At 42.8% G+C, this 24,620-nt stretch overlaps 1 protein-coding gene and 1 long non-coding RNA gene across 2 annotated transcripts in view; one reads left to right on the forward strand and one right to left on the reverse strand.

Annotated features, from left to right (window-relative positions):
* The window catches only part of PCCA (propionyl-CoA carboxylase subunit alpha), a 647,351-nt gene that overhangs the window by 204,088 nt on the left and 418,643 nt on the right, over nucleotides 1-24,620 (reverse strand). The gene's annotated exons all lie outside the window — the stretch shown is intronic.
* Nucleotides 1-24,620, forward strand: part of LOC137546049 (uncharacterized) — a 90,295-nt gene that overhangs the window by 30,231 nt on the left and 35,444 nt on the right. Inside the window, exon 3 of the long non-coding RNA XR_011026161.1 lies at nucleotides 14,849-14,888. This is a non-coding gene — a long non-coding RNA (uncharacterized lncRNA). The remainder of the gene's footprint in view (nucleotides 1-14,848; nucleotides 14,889-24,620) is intronic.

A 24,620-nucleotide genomic window follows, 5' to 3' on the forward strand; every position in this document is an offset into this window, starting at 1 on the left:
TCTTTGAGGTCATTGCTTTTCGCTTTTGGTATAGTGCATTATTTACATCTGTTCTTCCCTGTAATAACCCACTGATCACCTGTCAATCACCTGTCAATCACCTATTATTATTATTTAGTATTTTATATAGCGCCGACATATTACGCAGGGCTGTACAGTGTATATATATATATACCTTGTCACTAACTGTCCCTCAAAGGAGCTCACAATCAAATCCCTACCATTGCCATATGTCTATATTATGTAGTGTAAGTACTGTAGTCTAGGGCCAATTTTAGGGGGAGCCAATTAACTTATCCGTATGTTTTTGGAATGTGGGAGGAAACCGGAGTGCCCGGAGGAAACCCATGCAGACACGGAGATAACATACAAACTCTTTGCAGATAGTGCCCTGGCTGGGATTCGAACCAGGGACCCAGCGCTGCAAGGCGAGAGAGCTAACCACTACGCCACCGTGCTGCCCGATCACCCATCAATCACCCCCCGTCACTGCCACCCATCAATCACCCCCTGTCACTGCCACCCATTAATCAGCCCCTAACCTGCCCCTTGCAGGCAATCTGATCACCCACCCACACCATCAGATCGCCCACAGACCCGCCGTCAGATCACCTCCCAAGTGCATTGTTTACATATGTTCTCTCCTCTAAACACCCACTAATTACCCATCAATCACCCCCGGTCACCACCTGTCACTGCTACCCATCAGATTAGACCCCTATCTGCCCCTAGGGCACCCAATCACCCGCCCACACTCTAAGAACGCCCTCAGACCCCAGCCCTGATCACCTCGCCAGTGCATTGCTTGCATCTATTTCCCCCCTCTAATCACACCTTGAGACACCCATCAATCACCTCCTGTCACCACCTGTCACCCCCTAGCACACCTACCCATCAAATCAGGCCGTAATTTGCCCTGTGTGGGCTCCTGATCACTTGGCCACACCCTCAGATCCCCCTCAGACCCCCTTCCGATCACCTTCCCAGTGCATTGATTGCATCTATTTTCCCCTCTAACCACCCCCTGAGACACCCATCAATCACCTCCTGTCACCCCCCTAGCACTCCTATCCATCAGATCAGGCCCAATACAACCTGTCATCTAAGAGGCCACCCTGCTTATGACCGGTTCCACAAAATTTGCCCCCTCATAGACCACCTGTCATCAAAATTTGCAGATGCTTATACCCCTGAACAGTCATTTTGAGACATTTCTTTTCCAGACTACTCACGGTTTTGGGCCTGTAAAAAATGCCAGGGCAGTATAAGAACCCCACAAGTGACCCCATTTTAGAAAAAAAGACACCCCAAGGTATTCTGTTAGGTGTATGACGAGTTCATAGAAGATTTTATTTTTTGTCAAAAGTTAGCGGAAATTGATTTTTATAGTTTTTTTCACAAAGTGTCATTTTTTACTAACTTGTGACAAAAAATAAAATCTTCTATGGACTCACCATACACCTAACTGAATACCTTGGGGTGTCTTCTTTCTAAAATGGGTCACTTGTGGGGTTCCTATACTGCCCTGGCATTTAAGGGGCCCTAAACCGTGAGGAGTAGTCTAGAAAACAAATGCCTCAAAATGACCTGTGAATAGGATGTTGGGCCCCTTAGCGCACCTAGGCTGCAAAAAAGTGTCACACATGTGGTATCGCCGTACTCAGGAGAAGTAGTATAATGTGTTTTGGGGTGTATTTTTACACATACCCATGCTGGGTGGGAGAAATCTCTCTGTAAATGGACAATTGTGTGTAAAAAAAAAAAATCTAAAATTTGTCATTTACAGAGATATTTCTCCCACCCAGCATGGATATATGTAAAAATACACCACAAAACGCATTATACTACTTCTTCTGAGCACGGCAGTACCACATGTGTGGCACTTTTTTGCAGCCTAACTGCGCTAAGGGGCCCAAAGTCCAATGAGTACCTTTAGGATTTCACAGGTCATTTTGAGACATTTGGGTTCAAGACTACTCCTCACGGTTTAGGGCCCCCTAAAATGCCAGGGCAGTATAGGAACCCCACAAATGACCCCATTTTACAAAGAAGACACCCAAAGGTATTCCGTTAGGTGTATGGTGAGTTCATAGAAGATTTTATTTTTTGTCACAAGTTAGTGGAAAATGACACTTTGTGAAAAAAAAACAATTAAAATCAATTTCCGCTAACTTGTGACAAAAAAAAAAAAATCTTCTATGAACTCACCATACTCCTAACGAAATACCTTGGGGTGTCTTCTTTCTAAAATGGGGTCATTTGTGGGGTTCCTATACTGCCCTGGCATTTTAGGGGCCCTAAACCGTGAGTAGTCGTCTTTAAACCAAATGTCGCAAAATGACCTGCGAAATCCTAAAGGTACTCATTGGACTTTGGGCCCCTTAGCGCAGTTAGGGTGCAAAAAAGTGCCACACATGTGGTATCGCCGTACTCAGGAGAAGTAGTATAATTTGTTTTGGGGTGTATTTTTACACATACCCATGCTGAGTGGGAGAAATATCTCTGTAAATGGACAATTGTGTGTAAAAAAAAAATCTAAAAATTGTCATTTACAGAGATATTTCTCCCCCCCCCCCCCCCCAGCATGGGTATGTGTAAAAATACACCCCAAAACACATTATACTACTTCTCCTGAGTACGGCAATGCCACATGTGTGGCACTTTTTTGCAGCCTAACTGCGCTAAGGGGCCTAAAGTACAATAAGCACCTTTAGGCTTTACAGGGGTGCTTACAATTAGGCACCCCCAAAATGCCAGGACAGTGAACACACCCCACAAATGACCCCATTTTGGAAAGAAGACACTTCAAGGTATTCAGAGAGGAGCATAGTGAGTCCATGGCAGATTTCATTTTTTTTGACGCAAGTTAGAAAAAATGGAAACCTTTTTTTTTTTTGTCACAAAGTGTCATTTTCCGCTAACTTGTAACAAAAAATAAAATTATGAACTCACCATGCCTCTCAGTGAATACTTTTGGATGTCTTCTTTCCAAAATGGGCTCATTTGGGGGGTATTTATACTATCCTGGAATTTTAGCACCTCATGAAACATGACAGGTGGTCAGAAAAGTCAGAGATGCTTCAAAATGGGAAAATTCACTTTTGGCACCATAGTTTGTAAACGCTATAACTTTTACCCAAACCAATAAATATACACTAAATGGAATTTTTTTTATCAAAGACATGTAGCACAATAAATTTGGACAAAAATGTATACAGAAATTTTACTTTATTTGAAAAATGTCAGCACAGAAAGTAAAAAAAGTCATTTTTTTGACAAAATTCATGTCTTTTTTGATGAATATAATAAAAACTAAAACTCGCAGCAGCAATCAAATAGCACCAAAAGAAAGCTGTATTAATGACAAGAAAAGAAGGTAAAATTCATTTAGGTGGTAGGTTGTATGACCGAGCAATAAACCGTGAAAGCTGCAGTGGTCTGAATGGAGAAAAAGGCTCTGGTCCTTAAGGGGTAGAAAGACTGTGGTCCTCAAGTTGTTAATATGTATGTCTTGAGGGTATATTACTGTTATTATGCAAATAAGGGCTTGTAATTAGTGACATAGTATAAAAGAAAACACAACAGAAAAAATACACCTTTATTTCCCCCAAAAAGTATTGTCACCATACATTATACTAGCGACATAATTTAAATGTTGTAATAATTGGGACAAATAATATGCTATAAGCAGCACTGAAGGCACACTGCCTCACCCACTGTGTTTCCTCCCCACTACCCTCTAGATTGTAAGCTCGCAAAGCAGGGACCTCCTCTCCTAGTGTTTCTCATACTGCTGTAATTTTAAATATGCACATGTACCAACTACACATCAACTATGTATATATTTGTATTTCTACTATTCAATGTCATGACGGTACAGTGTCTTGTAGTTCTTATGTATATCCGTTCCCCATTGTTTGTTTCTACTATGTACATCGCTACGGAAGATGTTGGCGCTATATATATATATATATATATATAAATATATATATATATATATATATATATATATATATATATATACATACATATAAAAAATTATAATAATAACAACGGGGAAAAATTGGCAAATAAAATGTGTGGGTTATATCTACAGTCATTCATTTTTTTTTAAACTATAATGGCTGAAAACTGAGAAATAATCCCTTTTTTTTTAATTGTTAAAATGCATAGAAGATAAAATAGTTCTTAGCATAAAGTACTACTTAATGAAAGCCTAATTTGTCGCGAAAAATATCAATGTATAGATCATTTAGGTTTGATAAGAGTGCTGAAAGGTGAAAATTGCTCTGGTCCATAAGGGGGACGCAACCTGTAGCGGCCAAGTGGTTAAAGATAAAAGTATGAGGGAGGTCCATGTAGAGGAACTAGGCTACCTTTTATTATCAAAATTGTTTGTTATAGGTGTGCTCTCCTAGCTTCTATCTATTCCTCAAACAGTAATACTGGCTTGTTGCACCACAAATAATGTTACATTACACCAAAGACAAACATACAAAAGAAGGTTCAGAGTGTGCTGTCCAAATGTCCATACAACACTCATTACCCTTTATGATAGATGCCTCAACTCACAGAAAGAAACTGCATATTATCACCACCTGGACTTTCTACTCATGGCCAACTCCCACTCCATGTCCCCCATTGATACCCTTAAAGCATCTCAGAGATAGATCATCATTGCATGACTGACCGCTCACCCTTAGATACTGCTGTCTATTCTGACAGACAGCTGTATGCACACTGGCACCATCATGGTGCTCCTTCATCCAAGCAATGCCCTTCCTTGATCGGCACAACACTGCACAACACTTCAGATTTCCACAGCAGCTCCTCAGTTCTCCCCTCCTCAGACAACTCTGAGGTAATGCCTGCTGGTTTCCAACACACTTCTTAGCAGCAGCTAGTACACCTAGTTTTATCTAGGGACTAAGGAGCCTCAAATAGAGCAAATGTTTATTTTATTTGAGAGAGAAAACTGAGAACAACTGACAAATTTAAAATGGTAAAACGCGCTTAATAAAATCAGAGGACGTTTTCTCCTCACACCACACTGGTCATAACCCACCTAGGCCCTGCCCAATGCATTTCCTCACAGACTCATCAGGGACTGTAGGCTTGACCCCAGCCAGTGAGTTAAAAAACCTGACCTCAGATATTCATCACACCAGCTCCTTCCCTCCAGACCGAATTACAATGCATAACCCCATCACTGAATTGAAGCAAATCCACACCACGAATAGTGCATACTGGTATTCTAAACTATGCCAAACATAAAAGATTTATATGCTTGCTCACAAACATTTTTTTAATGAAACAATTTATAACTACCACACCCATCCCTCCCACCCCGCATGCCCTGTAACACTATGCATCTATAGCAGATAGTAACAGTAAAAAGTACCTTATTTATACCAGCAAACACCACAGAATTTCATAGTAACCTGCTTGAATTTTGCATGCCCGAAACTATATTGTTTGATGGTGGCAGATGCTGCATGTACTAGTGTCTCTATGGCCACAAGTGTATGCTCAACATCCAATAGTGGTGTGTTGTGCAATGATCTGTCTCTGAATTGCTTTGAGGGCATCCTCATTGGACATGGAGTCGGAGGTGGCTTTGAGCAGAAAGTCCAGGTGGTGATCATGCACAGTTACTGTCTGTGAGTCGGGGCAGCTATCATAAAGGGTGAGTGTGATAGCTGTTCTTGTAGAGTGTATTGAGCTCTTTGCATGAGGTGAATGCAGGTGACCTGATAACAATCACTGGGGGTTATACTGGGGAGTGGCCCCATCAATTGCTGTTACAACAGTCTGCACTATGATGTTGTTTGTTTGATTTTGAGGAAAACTTGATTTAAAGAACATATACAGAAAACAATCATATATTGTCTACAGAGAACATTCTAAAGAGGACTGATTTCCTTTTAGGGTGATAAGTATTGTATGGACATTTGGGCAGCGCACTCTGAATGCACCCAGACTTCCGATACATTAAGCTTTTTCTCAGGGTGCGTACATCAAGGGTCGACAGCCTCAACAATCCGAAGCAAAGAAAAAGATCCGCACTCAAGGGATATGCTGACTTCAAGATTTATCCAGTACGTCATACAATGCACATAAGGGAGCAAATAGCCCTGATAGGGTATCAGTTACATGTCGGCTGAGAATTTAAACAAAGCTTGGTGTAATTGCCTTCATAAAACAGAAGGAAATTTGCAATAATTCAGTTATAAATGAACATTTGTGGTTACCCACAATGCACACCTACTAAATATGCAAATTATCCCTTTTCGCCCTTGTTAAGCCAAGCAAGCATCCAGAACTGCTGGTTTATAGCAAGCCTATAGCTTTAAGTTTTACACAGCCATATCAAACCCACATGTAGACAGCCTGTTTCGGACTTTTGGTCCTCATCAGTACATGGCAGGGATTGAAAAGGCTGTATAAATAGGGCTTGGACGAGTACAACAGAGTAACCAAGCAGCTCAGGGTGACCCAAACTACTAGGAATGTCCAGCGCTGCGTAATATGTTGGCGCTTTATAAATACAACAAATAAATAAATAGGAATGGATGCTTGCTTGGCTTAACAAGGGCGAAAAGGGATAATTTGCATATTTAGCAGGTGTGCATTGTGGGTAACCACAAATGTTCATTTATAACTGAATTATTGCAAATGTCCTTCTGTTTTAAGATGGCAATTACACCAAGCTTTGCTTTTTTAGTAGGAGGGCTTTTTTGTTCCTTTTATGCCCCTATACATTCCTAGTAGTTTGGGTCACCCTGAGCTGCTTGGTTACTCTGAGAATTTAAACAGGTTTGGTCACCCAGCGAATGAGCAGGTTTATGCTTCCATGAAACTGACAGAAGATTTAAAAGGCAATATACTCCACAAAATACATAATAAATGTTAAATAGAGACATGAATATATGCTATGTTAATTTAAATTATGATCGCAATAATAGAACAATATCTATGCAACAATACACCATTAGGAGTGAAGTTATTTTTGCATACATTTTGTACTATTGCATAGATATTGTGCTTTTATTGTGATTGAAATTAAAAGGGATCGGAGCATTAAATGTTGAATTATTTTTAGACAAACCTCCCCCTAAGAGGGTACCTGATGGAATAGAAAGGGGGGGGGGTTGAAGCAGAGCAGACTGTAAAACTACTAGGCCAGGACAGGCCATCTACTAGGATGGACAGGAAGGCCTAAACTATTGGGATCTCAGGAAGGGTACTGACAAGAGGAGTTCCCAGGAGGGGAACAGAGAGGCAGGATAATCCTGGGAATGGAGCTGACTGAGGGGCTCCCAGGAGGGCAGCCGACAGGCAGAGAGAATCCCGAGTAAGGAGCGGACAGCAACGGATCTCCCCGGAGGGTACCGACTGAAATAATTCCCGGAGATACTGACAGTCTGAGTAACCTCTGGGTAGGGAGCTGGCAGACTAGGAATCCAGGAGGGGAACAGAAAGGCGGGAGAAAACCCCAGGAATTGAGCTAACTATGGATGACTGGAAGAGTTTCCTGGAGAGGAATTGACAGGCAAGGGGAACCCCTGGGAAGCTGCAGATGACTGGAGGTAGTTCCCCGAGGGGAACTGGCAGAAAATCCCCAGGAAGCTGCGGTGACAGGTGGAAGTTCCTGGAGGAGAACAGGCAGAATAAGGGAAACCCTGGGAGTGCAGCGGACAGGGAGATGGAAGGTAGGGAGTCTGACAGGCAGTACGGGGCTGAACTGACAGGCCAGGGAAGTGCGGGGAGACAGGCAGGGCGGTGAACCAGGGAACGATAGTGTAAAGCTCAGGGTGACTGGCAGACAGAGTAGGGAGACTGACAGGCAAGGATCCTAGGTTAGCAATAGCAAATGCAGGCTGACTGGGATCACCCGTAAAGCTTCAGGCAAACTGACAAGAGTAGCAGCAATAAAGGATAGCCAACAGGGATAACCAATAGGGAATCCAGGAGAGGGGGAGACTTGGAAAGGAGAACAGGGACGGAACACTGTGGCTGTGACTAGGGATCCTAACAGTGAGAGTGCAGGGTTTAAATACCCTGCCTCTCAATTAGGGAAGTGTGCAGCACCGCCTTCAGCCACTGCATATAAGGGAAGGAGGCGCATGCACCTATAAATAGAAACCAGGAAGTCTGTCGGGTCGGTGTCTCTCCACCATATTGAAGACAGCGAGGAGCAGCGTGGGACCTGGTGGCTGGAGTGAAACGAGCAACCGTTACACTCCGCTGTCATTACAGGAGATGGCGCAAGCAGGGAAGAAAGGTGAGTAACGAGCGATCGTTACATGGGGAGTCTCTGTTGCTTAGTACAGATCAAGTTTCATGCTTGAAAAGAAGTGCAATTAGTGCTTATGGTTACTTTAGAAAATGTGTAACTAGCTGCAAATTTGAATGAGTTTTGTACTGAGCAATCTGTCTAGTCACCTGGATTATTCAAAGGCATGAGTCTGCAAAAAATACTATACTGACTTAATGTCATACTGAAATTACAGCAAAATATTTCAAGATATCTCTTAATGGAATTGGGACCCAGAAGCAGGAAGTATGCCACCTTCCATTAATTAATCCATGCCATGCACTGATGAGGATCAAACAATCCGAAACAGTCTGTATGCATGTTGGATTATTATGGCTCTGTACATATTAACAAGCTGACACATCATTGCATTCCAGCGGTTCTGGAGGTGTGTTTAGCTTCTAAGGGTAACAATGGTTAATTTGCATATATTCAGCAGTGGTGCCTGGGAGACATCTCGAGCTCACTCCAACCTGAATTATCGCAAATTCTTTCTGTTTTAGGAAAGCAAACTTTAGTTTACCTTCCATTAAGAGGGACTTTATCTGCCGGTCTTTTAAGACCCTACTAGCAAGCCATTTTTCTCATTCATGGCAAATTTAATACACACACAAAAAAAATTAAAGGTAGACTTCCCCAATGATAATTTAAATATAAGAAAAAACTATTTATTTTATGCTTTTCATTCATTACTAATGTGAAATATTCAGGGCTGAAAGTGTTTGCAAACAGTGGAAGCCAATAAAATCACTTGAGATCAAATAAGAGCTAAGCTTTCCCCATTAGTTTGAACTCAATGAAAAACTTCAGGCTATGTGTTTACAATTAAAGTGACACTGAATTCCTGTGTGAATTTTGGTTATGTGGTACCCAACACTTGTAATCACTGTTTTGACAGGGGATTATGGTGAAAAGTTCTGAGTATCCATGACGACTGGAGACATGGATGTGAGTAGTGCAAAGACACCTGCAGAGTGAGAACAGAGGTGTCAGTGGAGAATTTTGACTGGATAATGTCAGACATCTGTTTTCTTATATGAAGACAGTAACAATACTGACACCTTTTAGCACGTCTCTAGAACGGCTGCGAATTGCATTTGCGTGAAACGGATTAAAATATTTGCTGCGCTGAGAAGCATACGAAACGTGGGTGATTTAATAAACACAACGCTAAATCAAAAATTAAAAACACGGCCAGTGCAGAATGGGAGAGAATGAATTATTTCAGTTATGCCTCAAAATGATGGTTGGTTTTAGGTTCAGACACAAAAAAAATAGTTAAATGATGAAGGAAAACTGAAATCTATAAACTGAAGTCTTTTTTCCTGCCAGTTGTTAAGTAGTCAGGCTGTATCATTTGGCTGCAGTAGCATCTGAATCACATAATAGGTTGCCACTGGAGTCAGAGCACCCTTTTCTTGCTTAGTGACTAAGGGCTGGTGCACACCGAGCGGCTTTTTGGGCGTTTTCAGATCCGCTTGCGGCTGCGGATCTGCTTGGTCAATGTATCTCAATGGGGTGGTGCACACCAGAGCGGCAGGCGTTTTGCAGAAACGAAAAATGCCTGGGTGAGGCATTTTTTGGATTGCGGATGCGTTTCTGCCTCAATGTTAAGTATAGGAAAAACGCAAACCGCTCTGAAAAACGGCACTTCAGAGCGGTTTTGCAGGCGTTTTTGTTACAGAAGCTGTTCAGTAACAGCTTTACTGTAACAATATATGAAATCTACTATACTGAAAACCGCAGCAGCAATCCGCAAAACGCTAGCAAACCGCCTCATAAAAATAAAAAAAAGCGTTTAAAAATCTGCTAGCGTTTTGCGGATCTGCTAGCGGGTTTTGGTGTGCACCAGCCCTTTGAAAACATTTCAGGATCAGAACAGCCTGGCAAATGGCATTCTCATGGTGTTTATACATGTTTAGATGTGTTCATATTCCATAAATATAATTTATGCTATAAGAAATCAATGCATAATCTTAGAAATAATCAGCTCAGAATCAAAATCAAGTTATTTCATTTTTTAATTCATTGTGATGAAATCGCAGAACATGGAAGGCTGACATTTTTGGTGAAACTGGACTGAAGATCTAAGTAAATAGACTGTTCTCTGACTGCTTATGCAAGAAATCTTAAAGAGGAACTGTAGTGCAAATAACGCATTTAATAAAATTGCTATAGGGATATACCTGTTAACACTGATTCCGCCGAGACCCCGGGTTTCGGCACTTGTTCCCTGCTGATGACGCTGCCGGTGGCTCACAGGCTAAACATTCTGATAGACGGGGGGCCCACTCCTGGTACGACCTCCAAAAAAGGTAAACAATAGTCAGCTGAGTTCGGTCAGCTGACAGAGCGGTGTCAGCTGATGCTATAGCTGACAACTAGGTAGGTCCTTGCTGTGTGATTGGTTGAGCGGTGTGTGGCCGGTCGCTGATTGGATGCTGTATTGTATTTAAACTTGCAGAGTGCTCCAAGTCATCGCCTGTGATAAGCATAGCTTTTGCTAGTTGCTGGGTGCGCACTTAACGGTTACTGATAATCTAGATATTGACCTTGGCTTGTATTTGACTACTCTGTCTGTTGTGATTAACCTCTGCTTGATTCCTGGAAATCCTTGCTTGCTGCCTGAGCCGACCTTGACTGTTATTGGATACCCCTTGCTTGCCGCCTGGACCGACCTTGACTGTTATTGGATACCCCTTGCTTGCCGCCTGGACCTACCTCTGCTAGTTACTGGACATTCCTTGCTTGCTGCCTGGACCGACCTTGGACTGTTACCGGATAATCCTTGCATGTTACTTGAACTGGATGATAAGTATAAGTCTACTTTCCTTACCAGCCAACTACAGTGTGCTTATACTCTTGCTTAAGCTTTGTCACATATCATCTGGAACTTCTGCTACCTGTTAAATAACTTTGCATGCAGACTGAAAGGAACTCTGTCATAACTTGCGTCAACTATTACCTGTTGCTAAATACTGCCATGCAAGTCTGCTTGAACTATTTCATAACTCAAATTAATCATCATTACTGTCGCATAACTTTGCATGAAGATTTGTCTAAACTGTCTTATCCCTGGATTACTTGTTATCTGAACTTTGCCTAAGGACTGCTTGTTCTCTTGTCCTGTTTCTGGATATCTGCAATCATCATCTCTGCTACACACAATGTTGATTGCTTCATTCCTCTGAATCCAGGTAATACCTGTGTGATACTGCTGAACGGTTGAACTGTGTTACTAGCGTTATTAGTGGCTCCTGGTGGTATATCGGTCTTCTATGTCAAGTTTGTATGCCTTGCTCACCTAAATCCTAGTTAGAGCCAGCTAGTGGTGTGCCAGGCAGGGACAGTTTAAGTGAAGAGCAAGACTTTAGCCTGGGCATACATGCCGACTCTGAGAATTATACCCCAAGCCTTACAATTGCTTATTTTTTACAATATTAATTTATACATTTTAGTCAGTGGTTGCCCATTGTAAAATCTCTCCTCACACTGATTTATATTCTGAAATGTATCACAGGCGGTGACATCTTTAGTGCGGTCAGGTGCAACTTTGCAGAATGTTGAACCTCAAAGATGACACTAATTGTGGAAAAAGTGAATGTTTATTTGCACTATGGCAACGTGCTTCGTGAGCACATTCAGCTAACTTCCGCAGGCCAAAATTCAGTGTCAGAAATACGATTAGCCATGCATTGAGTGCTCTGAGGTCAACCACCTACCCTTTTTCTCGATTGTATTGGTTTTAAAGTGTTATTTTCCCTGCTACTCTTCCTCCAGTTCTGTTCCATACCACCCAGTGGAGGGTAGTTCCCTGCCAGCTCCCTCAGAGCAAGGAGGATGATCCCAATTCTTCAAAGAGAGTGACCAATAATCACAGAGAGACCTGTTGCTAGTTAGTGGAGATAGTTATTCTCCACAGGCCTTATAGGCTGGTTCCCTTGTCTGCAGTATCATTTTGTGAGTAGCATCTTATCTGATACAGATCAGTGTTCTTCCCAGGCTCTTTTAGCCGGGTGCTTCACCCAGCTAATTTGGAGAGCACCTGGCTGCCATTGGCTCTCCTCCTCCTATGCTTTAAACAGAGTTGCGCCAGCCCTGAAGTCCCCCCACCCCCCCCTACACCCCACCTGGCTACTTTTTCATGCCACCCGGCTGGAAAAAAAAATCTGTAGAGAACACTGCAGATTGTCCCATTATCTGAAAATACTACATCACTTGGGCTCCTGTTGTCTCTGTGTTTAATTTACTCCAAGGTCTCACTGCCTTATATCTCTCAAGTTCGGCAGAATGCTTGTTCTTGAGCATTCTGAAGCCAGTGAAAATTATGCCTGTTCTCCCAGAATGCTCTGAGAGAATATTTACACATTGCTAAACAGCCTAGGCAAAGCATTAATGGGAGGGTGGGGCTACATACCAATATACAACAATATACTGAATAGCTATAGGAAAGTTTAGGCTTTTTTTTATCAAGATGTAAGGATAATGTATAAAACTTTGTGTATTGCACATGAACAGATCTTGCATTATTAATTCTTTAATCCCCAATCCCCAAAAATGTCAGCCTTCCATAATCAAATGCTGCTAGGCCAGTATGTCTCCACATACAAGAGCATAAGAGAAATTACAAATTTACAGAAAGGAAAGATGACATTTCTAGGAGGCTCGTCATAGCGCCTCCCAATTGAGATGGCTGGTGCTGGATGCTATCACTGAGAATATGTCAGACAATAAGGATGAAGCTCTGTTGCAGAAAGATGCTAGGTTAATATATTTGATGGATGCAGTTCACCACAGGGGAATACATGAAAAAACTTAAAGGGGAACTTCAGCCTAAACAAACATACTGTTATTAAAGGAATACTATCGATTGAAACTACTTTTTTTTAATACTCTATATTAGTGTACAGATTATTACTAGTGCTAGGGGCACTTTATTTATTCACCCAGGTCTCTCTCTCACTATCCCTGCTTAAAAATTCATTTCTCACACAGCTCATAGTAGTTTGGGTCACCCTGAGCTGCTTGGTTACTCTGTCACACAGCTCACAAATATATTTCACTGTGTCACTCACAGCATGCAGGAGACATGAGGAGAAACAGGCTGATATGAGGCTGTAATATTGCTGGAATATAACTAGCTATAACAGTAGTCTGTGTTTACACTCAGACTTGGCTGCCTGCTTGAGGTGATTCACTCCAGGCTGCTGAGAGGGGCAGACCACTGTCTACAATTAGTATTATTAGTATCTTTATCAGTCAAGAGAAGCAAAGATAATAAACACACATTGCTAGAATCTTTAACCCCTTACCACCATATCAACAAGATTCTTTCAGCAAGGTGATAATTAAACTATAAACTGAAGAGTTGATAGCAACTCCCCTGTGCAAAGACATGGTCTAGCCCTCTGGGAGCTCAGTATTTAGATACATTTTGTATCCAACACTGACGCCAAAACTGATGGAGGATTTTACAGCTGAGAGGAACAGCTGTGTGAGGAATCAAATTGCTCCTAGTACTTGTCCTAATGTGTGCTACAACATACAGCATTTCAAAATAAATACATACATCGATAGTATTCCTTTAAGTTACATTAGTTATGTTAATAAGAATAGATAGGTAATATAATCTCTTACCCACCCTGTTTTAAAAGAACAAGCAAATGTTTGTGATTCATGGGGGCTGTCATCTTTGTCATGGGGCAGCCATATTTTTGGTTGAAAGGAGGTGACAGGGAGCATGAGACACAGTTCCAACTGCCCTGTGTCCTGATAACCCCTCCCAGCTGCACACACTAGGCTTCAAATGTCAAATTCAAAATGTCAAAAAAAAATTGCACCAAAACAGCAGAAAGAGAACATTAACATCAGAAATCCCATTATGCTTTGCACAGCATAAGGGGAAAACTGCCCGGGCAGTTTTCTTCTGTGCAGCTAAAAATGAGGCTTGTATAAGAGAAGCAAAGTTCTGATGCTGTGAAACTGTTTAACACCAGGCCTTTTCAGTGCTGCTGAGTCGATTTTTAGTCCAGAGGTTCACTTTAATTACATTTTTTGGTGGAAATCGAACTGCACATAGACTTTGCTAGATTAAGATTAGGTTATTAGCTATGGTTCACTGTTGAATATGCTTCACTGTTAGACTAGTTTTAGGTTTTAACCTCTGATTAAATATGGTTCACTGTTTGAACATGCTTCACTATTATATATGATTCACTGTTAGATTAGTGGTTAGGTCTCTCCCGTGGGGACCTGTCATCGTCTTGGGAGAGTCTATTAGGGATAATTTGTGCACAACTTATGCTGAAGCTAACGCCCTCCTTTTACTGTACCTGTTTTGCATGCAAGGTGTGTAATCTGCCCGTTATTCAAGCTCTGCATATTTGTGCAGGTAGTCAATTCAGGTGCAGCAGCTGTTTGGAAGTGCTGCCATTCCCTTCTGCTGTACAAAAGATTATGTTATTAGATATGGTTACTTTTAACAGTTTTAAAATAGTTTTCCTTAATGTGACTTTTTTTTATTCTCTATAGGTTACAGGGGAGTCATTTACTGAAGTGCCCGGGACGAATGGTCAGTAATAAATATGTTTTATCAGTGGGGGTGGTTGGACGGAGTGGCCCTTTATAGACATTTTTTGTACTATATAACCGGTTCAGCCCCGCAGTGCCGAAAATCTCATGCGTCCGAGCAACGTTCACCTCCCATTCATTCGCCTATAACTTTATTGCTACTTATCACAATGAATTGATCTATATCTTATTTTTCCGCCACTAATTAGGCTTTCTTTGGGTAGTACATTTTGCTAAGAATTATTTTTTTCTAAATCTATTTTAACAGGAAGATTAAGAAAGAAATGAAAAAAATTCATTATTTCTCAGTTTTTGGCCATTATAGTTTAAAATTAATATACGCTACCGTAATTAAAACTCATGTATTTTATTTGCTCATCTGTCCCGGTTATTACACCGTTTAAACGATGTCCCTATCACAATTTATGGTGCCGATATTTCATTTAGAAATAAAGGTGCATTTTTTCAATTTGCGTCCATCACTATTTATAAGCTTATAATTTTAAATAATATAATAACATATTCTCTTGACATGCATATTTAAAAAGTTCAGACCCTTGGGTAACTATTTATGGTTTGTTTGTTTTTTATTGTATTTTTTTTTTAATAAACAAAAATGTATGTGGGTAATTTTTGGTGTGGGAGGGAAACTGCTAATTTTAAATGTAAAATAATATTTTTTTTTTTAATTAAAAATGTATGTTGGTGCAGTTTACTATTTGGCCACAAGATGGCCACAGTGAAAAAAGTCCTGGATGCGAACGATCTCACATCCAGGAACTAAAATGCTGGGGAGAAGTTTCCTGGGGGCAGAAATACCGCGCTCTCTAGATAGAAAACGTCGGTATTTCTGCGGGGAAGTTAGATCGGTGAATGGGAACTATATTACCATTCACTGATCAGGGGGCTAGCGGCGGGAGCGCGCCCGATCGCGCACACCAGCCGGCGGCAGCAGCAGCGCCTATCTGGACGAGGAAGCTCGTCCAGATAGGCCGAACTGGTTAATAAACTTGTTAAATTTTCACATTGAATGCAGTCACTTTCACATGCAAATGATTATTGCACTTGTTGCTTTTAGCTGTGATATGTAAATTTAGTATGATGTCAATTATCCCACCTTATGAGTGGATCTATGAGATGGTACTTAAATGGTCCACGTTCCACGGTTTTAACCCCTTAAAGGAAACCAGAGCGGAGATAAATTAAAAGTTGTATACATACCTGGGGCAAACTCCAGCCCCATGTGCACGGATCACTCCCACTCCGCCATCCTCAGTCTTCTCCCTCTTTGGTACCGGGTCCCGTAACTTCAGCCAGTAGCTGCCAGTCTGCGCAAAAGAAGCGCACCCTCTACATATCTCTCCGGCGGCTGCTCAAGAGATATATAGAGGACTCCCTTTTTTGAGCAGACTGGCCGTGACTGGCTGAAATTACGGGACCCAGTACCAAACAGGGAGAAGATTGAGGACGGCGGTGTGGGAGCAATCCGTGCGCATGGGACTGCAGGAAGCCCCAGGTATGTATAAAACTTTTAATTTATCTAAGATCTGGTACACTTTAAGGTTCCCGTCCTTGACACTTTAGGTGTGTCTTTTTGATACAGCAGTAACTTTTTAATTACATATGCCATCTTAGTGGTATATATCTTGATTTTTTTTCAGTACTATCTAGGCTTTCTTTAGATAATATTTTTCTCCCAAATCCATTTTATTTTTGTTAAGCTTGGAGGTGTAATCTCCACAGTCAGCATACAACACATAAGCTGACGTGAAGGAGGTACACACACCAGCACAAGGGATCAGGATATCCCCAGTTTAGTGGAGGAGAGGACTGACTCCAATAGGAGATTGTGGTGCACAGAGCCGGTGCAGATCCGAACAGCCACAAACAACACTTTCGTAATAACGTCTCAGCGCAAAGTAGCGCTGAGCGCATAAACCAGGACTGAGGAGATCAGAACAAGTAGACAGAATGAACGCTTGCTAGCTAGCGGCTACTTAGCGACAGCAAGTGTCCAAAACCAGACAGACTGGAATGAGGCAGCCAATGCGTTGCGGCGATGGCGTGCCTCACAAAGACAGGACAGGATAGTCAGAAAATAGCAGGATCGAGAGAGATGAACGCAATCCACAAACGGGACCAGGAACAGGATAACTAGCTCAGCGTGCTGGAACGCTGACTAACGGAACACAGGATATAAACAGTTCGTGTACGTATATATCAGCGACACTGATGTATCAACGTAACACGAATACAAGGAAAATAACAAAATGTGCAAGTATGCGTATATATTGGCGATGAACCAATATATGACACAAGACAAGCAAGTAACAACTTCTAGAACAAGAGCAGAACTAGGAGGACTCGCTGACCCCTTCGCAGGAGTCAGCGCAGTCCACACGGACCAGGAACGAGGTGGGGCACGAGCAGAGTAACAGATAGAATCTGAGACTATGGTAGCCCATGAGACATTGCAGGAAGCAGTTCTTTATACTGAGGTCATCCAATGGGAGCAGACCTGCAGATTCCCACACAATTGAATGGTAATTAATCACAGGCTGATAGCAGGAAAAGGCAGACAATGATATGCAGCCTGCAGGAAAGGGACTGCCCCTCCACTGCAGCAGACAATGTTTGTTTACACAAGAGCATGTTAAACTGTCATTAATTTCAGAGTGACTGCAGATGAAATCAGCAACTAGTTTAAGTGCAAACCAAACTATGCAAGAAAATGCATGTAATGACATCAGAACTGCTTGGGTTACAATACCACTGCAGCCAGCAGTAAACGCTGCAGACATGATCATAACATTACCCCCCCCTTAAAAGCGGATACCAGACGCTTTTTGAAACTGAAATTCCCAACAAAACAATCTGACTGATAATTCATGATGACCGGGACAGCCCGGCAAGACCAAATTCCAGAATCAGTCCCCACAAGACTGGACCCATCAGAACCAGAACCTACAGAACCATGCCCGTCAGCACCACAAGCCTCAGTGCGACACCCATCAGAACCACGACTTCCAGAGAAAAGCCCCCAGAAACTCTCTGAGCGATACCCACCGCCTTCCCGGGACTGTCCAAAAACGCCAAAGCCTTTGCAATGCCCACCGGAACTGTCCCCACCAACACAAAACCCACCGTTGAACCAGTCCAAGGTACCAGGACAAGTTTCCTCAGAGATCTCCCAGAACACTTGGAAGCTCCAAAGAGATCCCCACAGGTCAGAACGCCCCTTAGGCTCACATGGAGAACCATCAAGAACCCCCATGGAACCCAGGGCAACTCTAGAGTCAGGGTCACAAGGACAAACATCAAGATCAGGGTTTTTAGGGACCAGAACCATCTCCGGGCATGCAGGCCAACCGGCAACATCAGAACATGTCTCCACTAGGGAAGCGTGTGAGCACGCCAACACAGACACACTTGGGCACTCTGGCATACGAAGCACATCTGGGCACACCGGCACAAGAGAGACTTCTGGGCATGTCAAGGAACTGCAAACCTCAAAGTCAGTCAAGGCAGGACCGAAACCAGGACTGGGCAAAAAAAAATCATCATGACTAGACTTCACAGTTACTGGATTCTCACTAAAAAATGCAGGATCAGACTTAGATGTCTCTGATTCCAGCAAAGTTATTAACAAATCATGTTCAGGGGCATTTACAAGACAGGACAAATCTTCTGATGTATGCACCGAACTAGACAGGGTTCCCATAACTTCTTCTGGACTAGACAGAGACTCATCAAATACACTGGATTGGAGCTCATGAAGGGCTGCAAAACAAGTCAGTAGTGCAGCAATCCCCACTGAACTAGGCAAAACTGAGTAACTCACTGGACAGGAAGGGGACTCAGGAACTTCTGCCACACCGGCCAGAGAACCAGAATTTTCCAGGATACAGGGCTGGGTTTCAGAAACACTCATTAACCCGGACTGAAATTCTGAGATTTCTATTATTTTTTCCAGCGAGTCAGAATTATCCATGTTACAGGGCAAGACTTTTGAAACATTCAGAGGACAGGGCTGGAGTTCCTCGGCTGTTACAACACTGGAGAGGGACTCAACAACATTGGTTAAATCAGACTGTGTACAGGGCAAGGTATCTAACACACTTGCTGACGAGGACAATATTTCAATGGCTTCTGCTTCGCTGGGCAGAAATTCATCAAGTTTTATTAGAGCAGACTGTAATTCCAAAACAGCTGCTAGACAAGTGAATATTACTGCAACACCAACTGAGGTAAGCAGTGCCTCAGACTGTTCTGCTAGAGGGTTTGAAGTATCCAAAGTACTGGGTGAAGCATAAGACTGTGACCACAGCTTCACTGGACAGGATCACCGAACAGTCCACACTGCAGGGCAAAACCATGGAAGCACCTGCTGGACAGCATAATGATTCTGTGACCTGAGTTTCATTGGAGAGATCTACTGCACAATTCATGGTACAGGGCAAGTTCACTAGAACATTTTCTGAACACGGTAATAATTCTGCGATTTCGGACTCACATAGCAGACGCTCTGAGTTATTCATGAAACTAGAGTGAGGTGTAGAAACAGGAAGATCAAAACACAATGTTTGCGCATCTAAATCACCATTCAATTGTGAAATTGGAAAATTCAGATGCTGGGGTTCTGAGATTTCTGGACAGGATTGCTGGGACTCAGAAACTGATGTAGTGCATCTATTGGCATCTGCTGGATCAGACAGGAGTTGAACTTTATTAACACAGGTAATTTCTGCAGAAGTGTTTGCAGAGACAGGCAAGATTTTTCTGGTGTCTGTTTCACTGAACAAAGACTCATGAGTACTGGCTAGGCTGGACTCAGAAGTCAGCAGGACCTCTGGGTCCTCTGCTGAGAAATTTGTGCAGGGCAAGATTAAGGAAGTATTAGTAATTTCTGTCTTACTGGGAAGTAACACTGAGTTATCCATGGTACAGGGTGGAATTACAGGAACTTCAATTTCACACAAAAGGAGCTCTGAATCACTCGCTGAATCAGCCAAAGGTGCTGAAGCAGGCGAGTCCTCAGGAACTGAGGAAGTGGAACAATCTCCACTTGACAGTGTGTCTTCCCTGGTATCAACTGATTGAATCGCATAAATATCGTCCAGAATCATTCTCCACACATCGATCAATGGAGCCACAAAGTCATACCCACACACGCCAGTCTTTATTAGGTTATAGGCAGACTTAATGCTTGCATTCAATACTAATTCACTTTTTGCACTGTAAAACTGACAAAATGAACTTGCATCTTTCTTCCATTCATAGACCAGGGCTTCCATCTCTCCTTTCTCAAATGGAGGATCCCATGCATATTTAACAGCTGAGCATTCCGGCTGATCATAGTTTGCAAATGTGTTAGTGGCAGAAACATACATTGGGTTATTTAGCAGGTGATTGGCCGATTTCTTATTCCTAAGGATCTCCAATACCTGTAGCAAGTGTTGAACTGTAGTGTATGCAAATTTACCTTGCTGCACGAATAAATTGATCTGTTCAATACTCTGTAATATATCTTCATAATCATATTCAGATAATTCATTTAAACAAGAACTTTTATTTTCCCTGGCTAGCAATGAAAGTTCATTAGTAGTTTCATAGGTCCATTTGACTCCCCTGAATGGTGACTGAATTTCATTATCTGCTACTGGCGGAGTCTCATTACAGATCTGATGCGCAGTCGCCAAGGGCAACGACTCCGCTGATTGTAACGCTTTTCTTTTGGAGCGTTTACGTTTGGCTTTAGACCCTGCTGCCTTAGCAGAAGAAAAGTTATCAGAACAATTATCTGCTTGCTGATTATTTTTGTAGGCAGTAGAAGGAGCAGCTGATTGACAAGCTGCCAGGAGCTTATCAAAAGGGCTAGGCAAATCGGTTTTGCGCAGCCAGTTATGGATCACAAACGCTAGAAATTCCAGTGGTCTCTCTTTTAAATTGGTATGATCCAAGACATCGTAGGCCCACTGAAACAATCTTCCCTTAAATAAAACATAAACTAGCTGGGGGGCCCACGTTGAAACAGGAGTAGCCTGGAGCTCGGGATTGGCCAGGAACCTGGTACATTCAGAAAAAAACTCATTTTCTGTTTCAGAATTGAGCTTCTCAAATTTCTTAAAGGAACAGGAACCATAACAAACAGTGTCATCTTTGCTGGGAACCCCCCCCCCACAATGGGGATTGGTAATGGGGCTACCATAATGTTAAGCTTGGAGGTGTAATCTCCACAGTCAGCATACAACACATAAGCTGACGTGAAGGAGGTACACACACCAGCACAAGGGATCAGGATATCCCCAGTTTAGTGGAGGAGAGGACTGACTCCAATAGGAGATTGTGGTGCACAGAGCCGGTGCAGATCCGAACAGCCACAAACAACACTTTCGTAATAACGTCTCAGCGCAAAGTAGCGCTGAGCGCATAAACCAGGACTGAGGAGATCAGAACAAGTAGACAGAATGAACGCTTGCTAGCTAGCGGCTACTTAGCGACAGCAAGCGTCCAAAACCAGACAGACTGGAATGAGGCAGCCAATGCGTTGCGGCGATGGCGTGCCTCACAAAGACAGGACAGGATAGTCAGAAAATAGCAGGATCGAGATAGATGAACGTAACACAGATAAATATACAATAAGTATGATTTCCTAGCGTATTACAATTACAGCTATCAATGAAACTATTCGTAACGTCTGACTAACATATGTATATATCGGCAATGAACCGACATATGACATAAGCAGGAACGCTGACTAGGACTGGAGTAATACAGGGAACAGGACTCAGAAGGATTCGCTATCTCTTCGCAGAGATGAACGCAATCCACAAACGGGACCAGGAACAGGATAACTAGCTCAGCGTGCTGGAACGCTGACTAACGGAACACAGGATAAACAGTTCGTGTACGTATATATCAGCGACACTGATGTATCAACGTAACACGAATACAAGGAAAATAACAAAATGCGCAAGTATGCGTATATATTGGCGATGAACCAATATATGACACAAGACAAGCAAGTAACAACTTCTAGAACAAGAGCAGAACTAGGAGGACTCGCTGACCCCTTCGCAGGAGTCAGCGCAGTCCACACGGACCAGGAACGAGGTGGGGCACGAGCAGAGTAACAGATAGAATCTGAGACTATGGTAGCCCATGAGACATTGCAGGAAGCAGTTCTTTATACTGAGGTCATCCAATGGGAGCAGACCTGCAGATTCCCACACAAGTGAATGGTAATTAATCACAGGCTGATAGCAGGAAAAGGCAGACAATGATATGCAGCCTGCAGGAAAGGGACTGCCCCTCCACTGCAGCAGACAATGTTTGTTTACACAAGAGCATGTTAAACTGTCATTAATTTCAGAGTGACTGCAGATGGAATCAGCAACTAGTTTAAGTGCAAACCAAACTATGCAAGAAAATGCATGTAATGACATCAGAACTGCTTGGGTTACAATACCACTGCAGCCAGCAGTAAACGCTGCAGACATGATTGTGACGCCGCCGGTATGACATATCGAATGCGTCATGGAGTTACCAACGCTAGTTCTTCGCAAACCACCCAAACTGACAGTTTTTGGTTTAAATACACTTTTTTTTTCCCTTCACCAAAGGGCTGGAGAAATCTTTTCATGGTCAGCTAATTAGCCTCCTGTTGAAAAGATTTTCTGCCAGCACAGGGACCCCCAACCAGGCAGAAGGAGGGAAATCTCACACCTTCACTGCCATATCCCCGACTTGGTGGCTCCTCAGCTCCGTACATGAAAAGAGCAGCCACAGGAGGTCCTGCTAACATCCTGCAGAAGCCACTTAGAGACTACAGCTGGCTTTCTCAATGACCCTAGGAAAACCTGCTGTGACCTCAGGAATCCCAATATTCATATGTTCTCCATATTTCCTTCATAATTCCTGACATAGCAGATCTCCCTGCCCATGAAATCTGCACAGGTTATGGGATTCCACAGGGCGCTGGTTCTGACAGGTTTACGGACCAATCGGACTGCCAGATCTAGCGTAAGATTGTTTTAAAATAACCCTCTAATACCCCAGGGGTCTGATTCCCCAAGTTTGGTATCAACGTTCTTGATAAATTCTGACAAACCTAAAAATGTTATTAGATTTAACACAACTTGTACGGTTTGCAGATGAGCACACTTATCATGATTCAGGTAAAATTTTGTCTCTCGAAGAGGGGCAGAGATCTCCTATTCCAAAGAGGTGTGTGATCCACGCCCCCCTAACCCCTCCTTGCTGGAGTGGGGGCTATAACCAGACAGAGCCCAGAAAGCTCTGTGTCCTTTACCTTCAATCTGATGCCTAGTAACATCCTGGCAGCCCGCAAGGACACGGGCAAACCCTCCATCTTGGAACTTCCTAACAAAGGCCTGTTGGCCGCATGGCAACCGCCATTTTGGGACTTTCGCCAAAGACTTGCGATTGCCGAATGGACTACCAATAACGGTATTTGAACTGTATATAATCAGACATTCTGTTCTCTTTTCCTCGCTTCTCTCTGTCAATCAATCTGTTCTAAAATAAGCTGTGTGTATGTTGTTTAGAAATAAACTAACGATTTTATCGTTCAGTCTTGTGCCTGTTCTGGTCATCTGATTGCTGCTATAACGAATCTGCCCTCTGAAGAGTCAGTCATACTACCGCATTGTTTTATGATTTGCTTATAAATTGTTGATTTGCTAGCTAGGTTGTAAATAACCGTTTCTTCCTTCTAGGATTAGCTAGTACCAGATTTCCTGTGCGAAATCGATAACTTTCGTTTCTCGATTGTAAATACAATTCGAGATTGCATCATATAGGGACCCAGTAACCTTTCTTTACCGTCACATTGCTCACAGTCTTTAAGCCGTCGGAAGTGACTATTCCCCGAACGGTGACTTGGGCGTGTTGAACGTGATTGGGCTGGCTACCGTATTATGATAGCGTTGGAGACTGTCCGCTCCATACAACCGGACAGTGGTGGCAGTGTATTTATCCGATTTCCAGCGCGAAATCGATATTTTTAGTTTACAGATTGTATATACAATCAGAATTGTACATGTATGGGCACCTCCAACCAATCTTAACCGTTTACTACGCACACAGTGAATTTGCCTCCAGCAGTCTCTAGTGCATGAGACCTGCATGGCAACAGTGGCCTAGTAATACGGGATTGGTGGATGTTTGTCCCATTACTTATTGTCGGCAGCTGCGCAACCAATCTTTATTGTCAGTCTGTTCACCGTACTTCCTGCGTATGCTAACGGGAGCAGATTAGACGGGATTGGCACGCTCTGTCGCCCTCCTTTTTCTTACCTCTGACGATCCAGCAACCGGTCTCGTTGTCCGTCTGCGCCCGTACTTCCTGCGTACGCTAACGGGAGCAGATCTCGACGGGATCGCGGGGCTGGATTGTCACATTGGTGGACAGTGGTGGTGATAGCACACCCCAAAACCAGGCATAGCCAGCTTTTGGGAAATCAGAGCGCAAAGATCTGACAAACTCAGTCTTTGCAACCAGAATAATAAGACAGTGGTCACTAAGTATCCTGTCTTGCAGAACCGAAGTTCTGGGCACAAAACGGTACACATTGATAGCAATAGATTGGTCTACATTTCCTAACTTTTTCTTTGCTATATCCTATTCTTTCTTATACTCTTCTCTTCTGAATGTCTGATTCAGTTCAGTTTCACCAAAATTGGTCAGTTCCTGACGTGCAAGCCCTCTGCG

The sequence above is a fragment of the Hyperolius riggenbachi genome, chromosome 2 (assembly GCF_040937935.1).
Source record: "Hyperolius riggenbachi isolate aHypRig1 chromosome 2, aHypRig1.pri, whole genome shotgun sequence".
NCBI lineage: Eukaryota > Metazoa > Chordata > Amphibia > Anura > Hyperoliidae > Hyperolius > Hyperolius riggenbachi.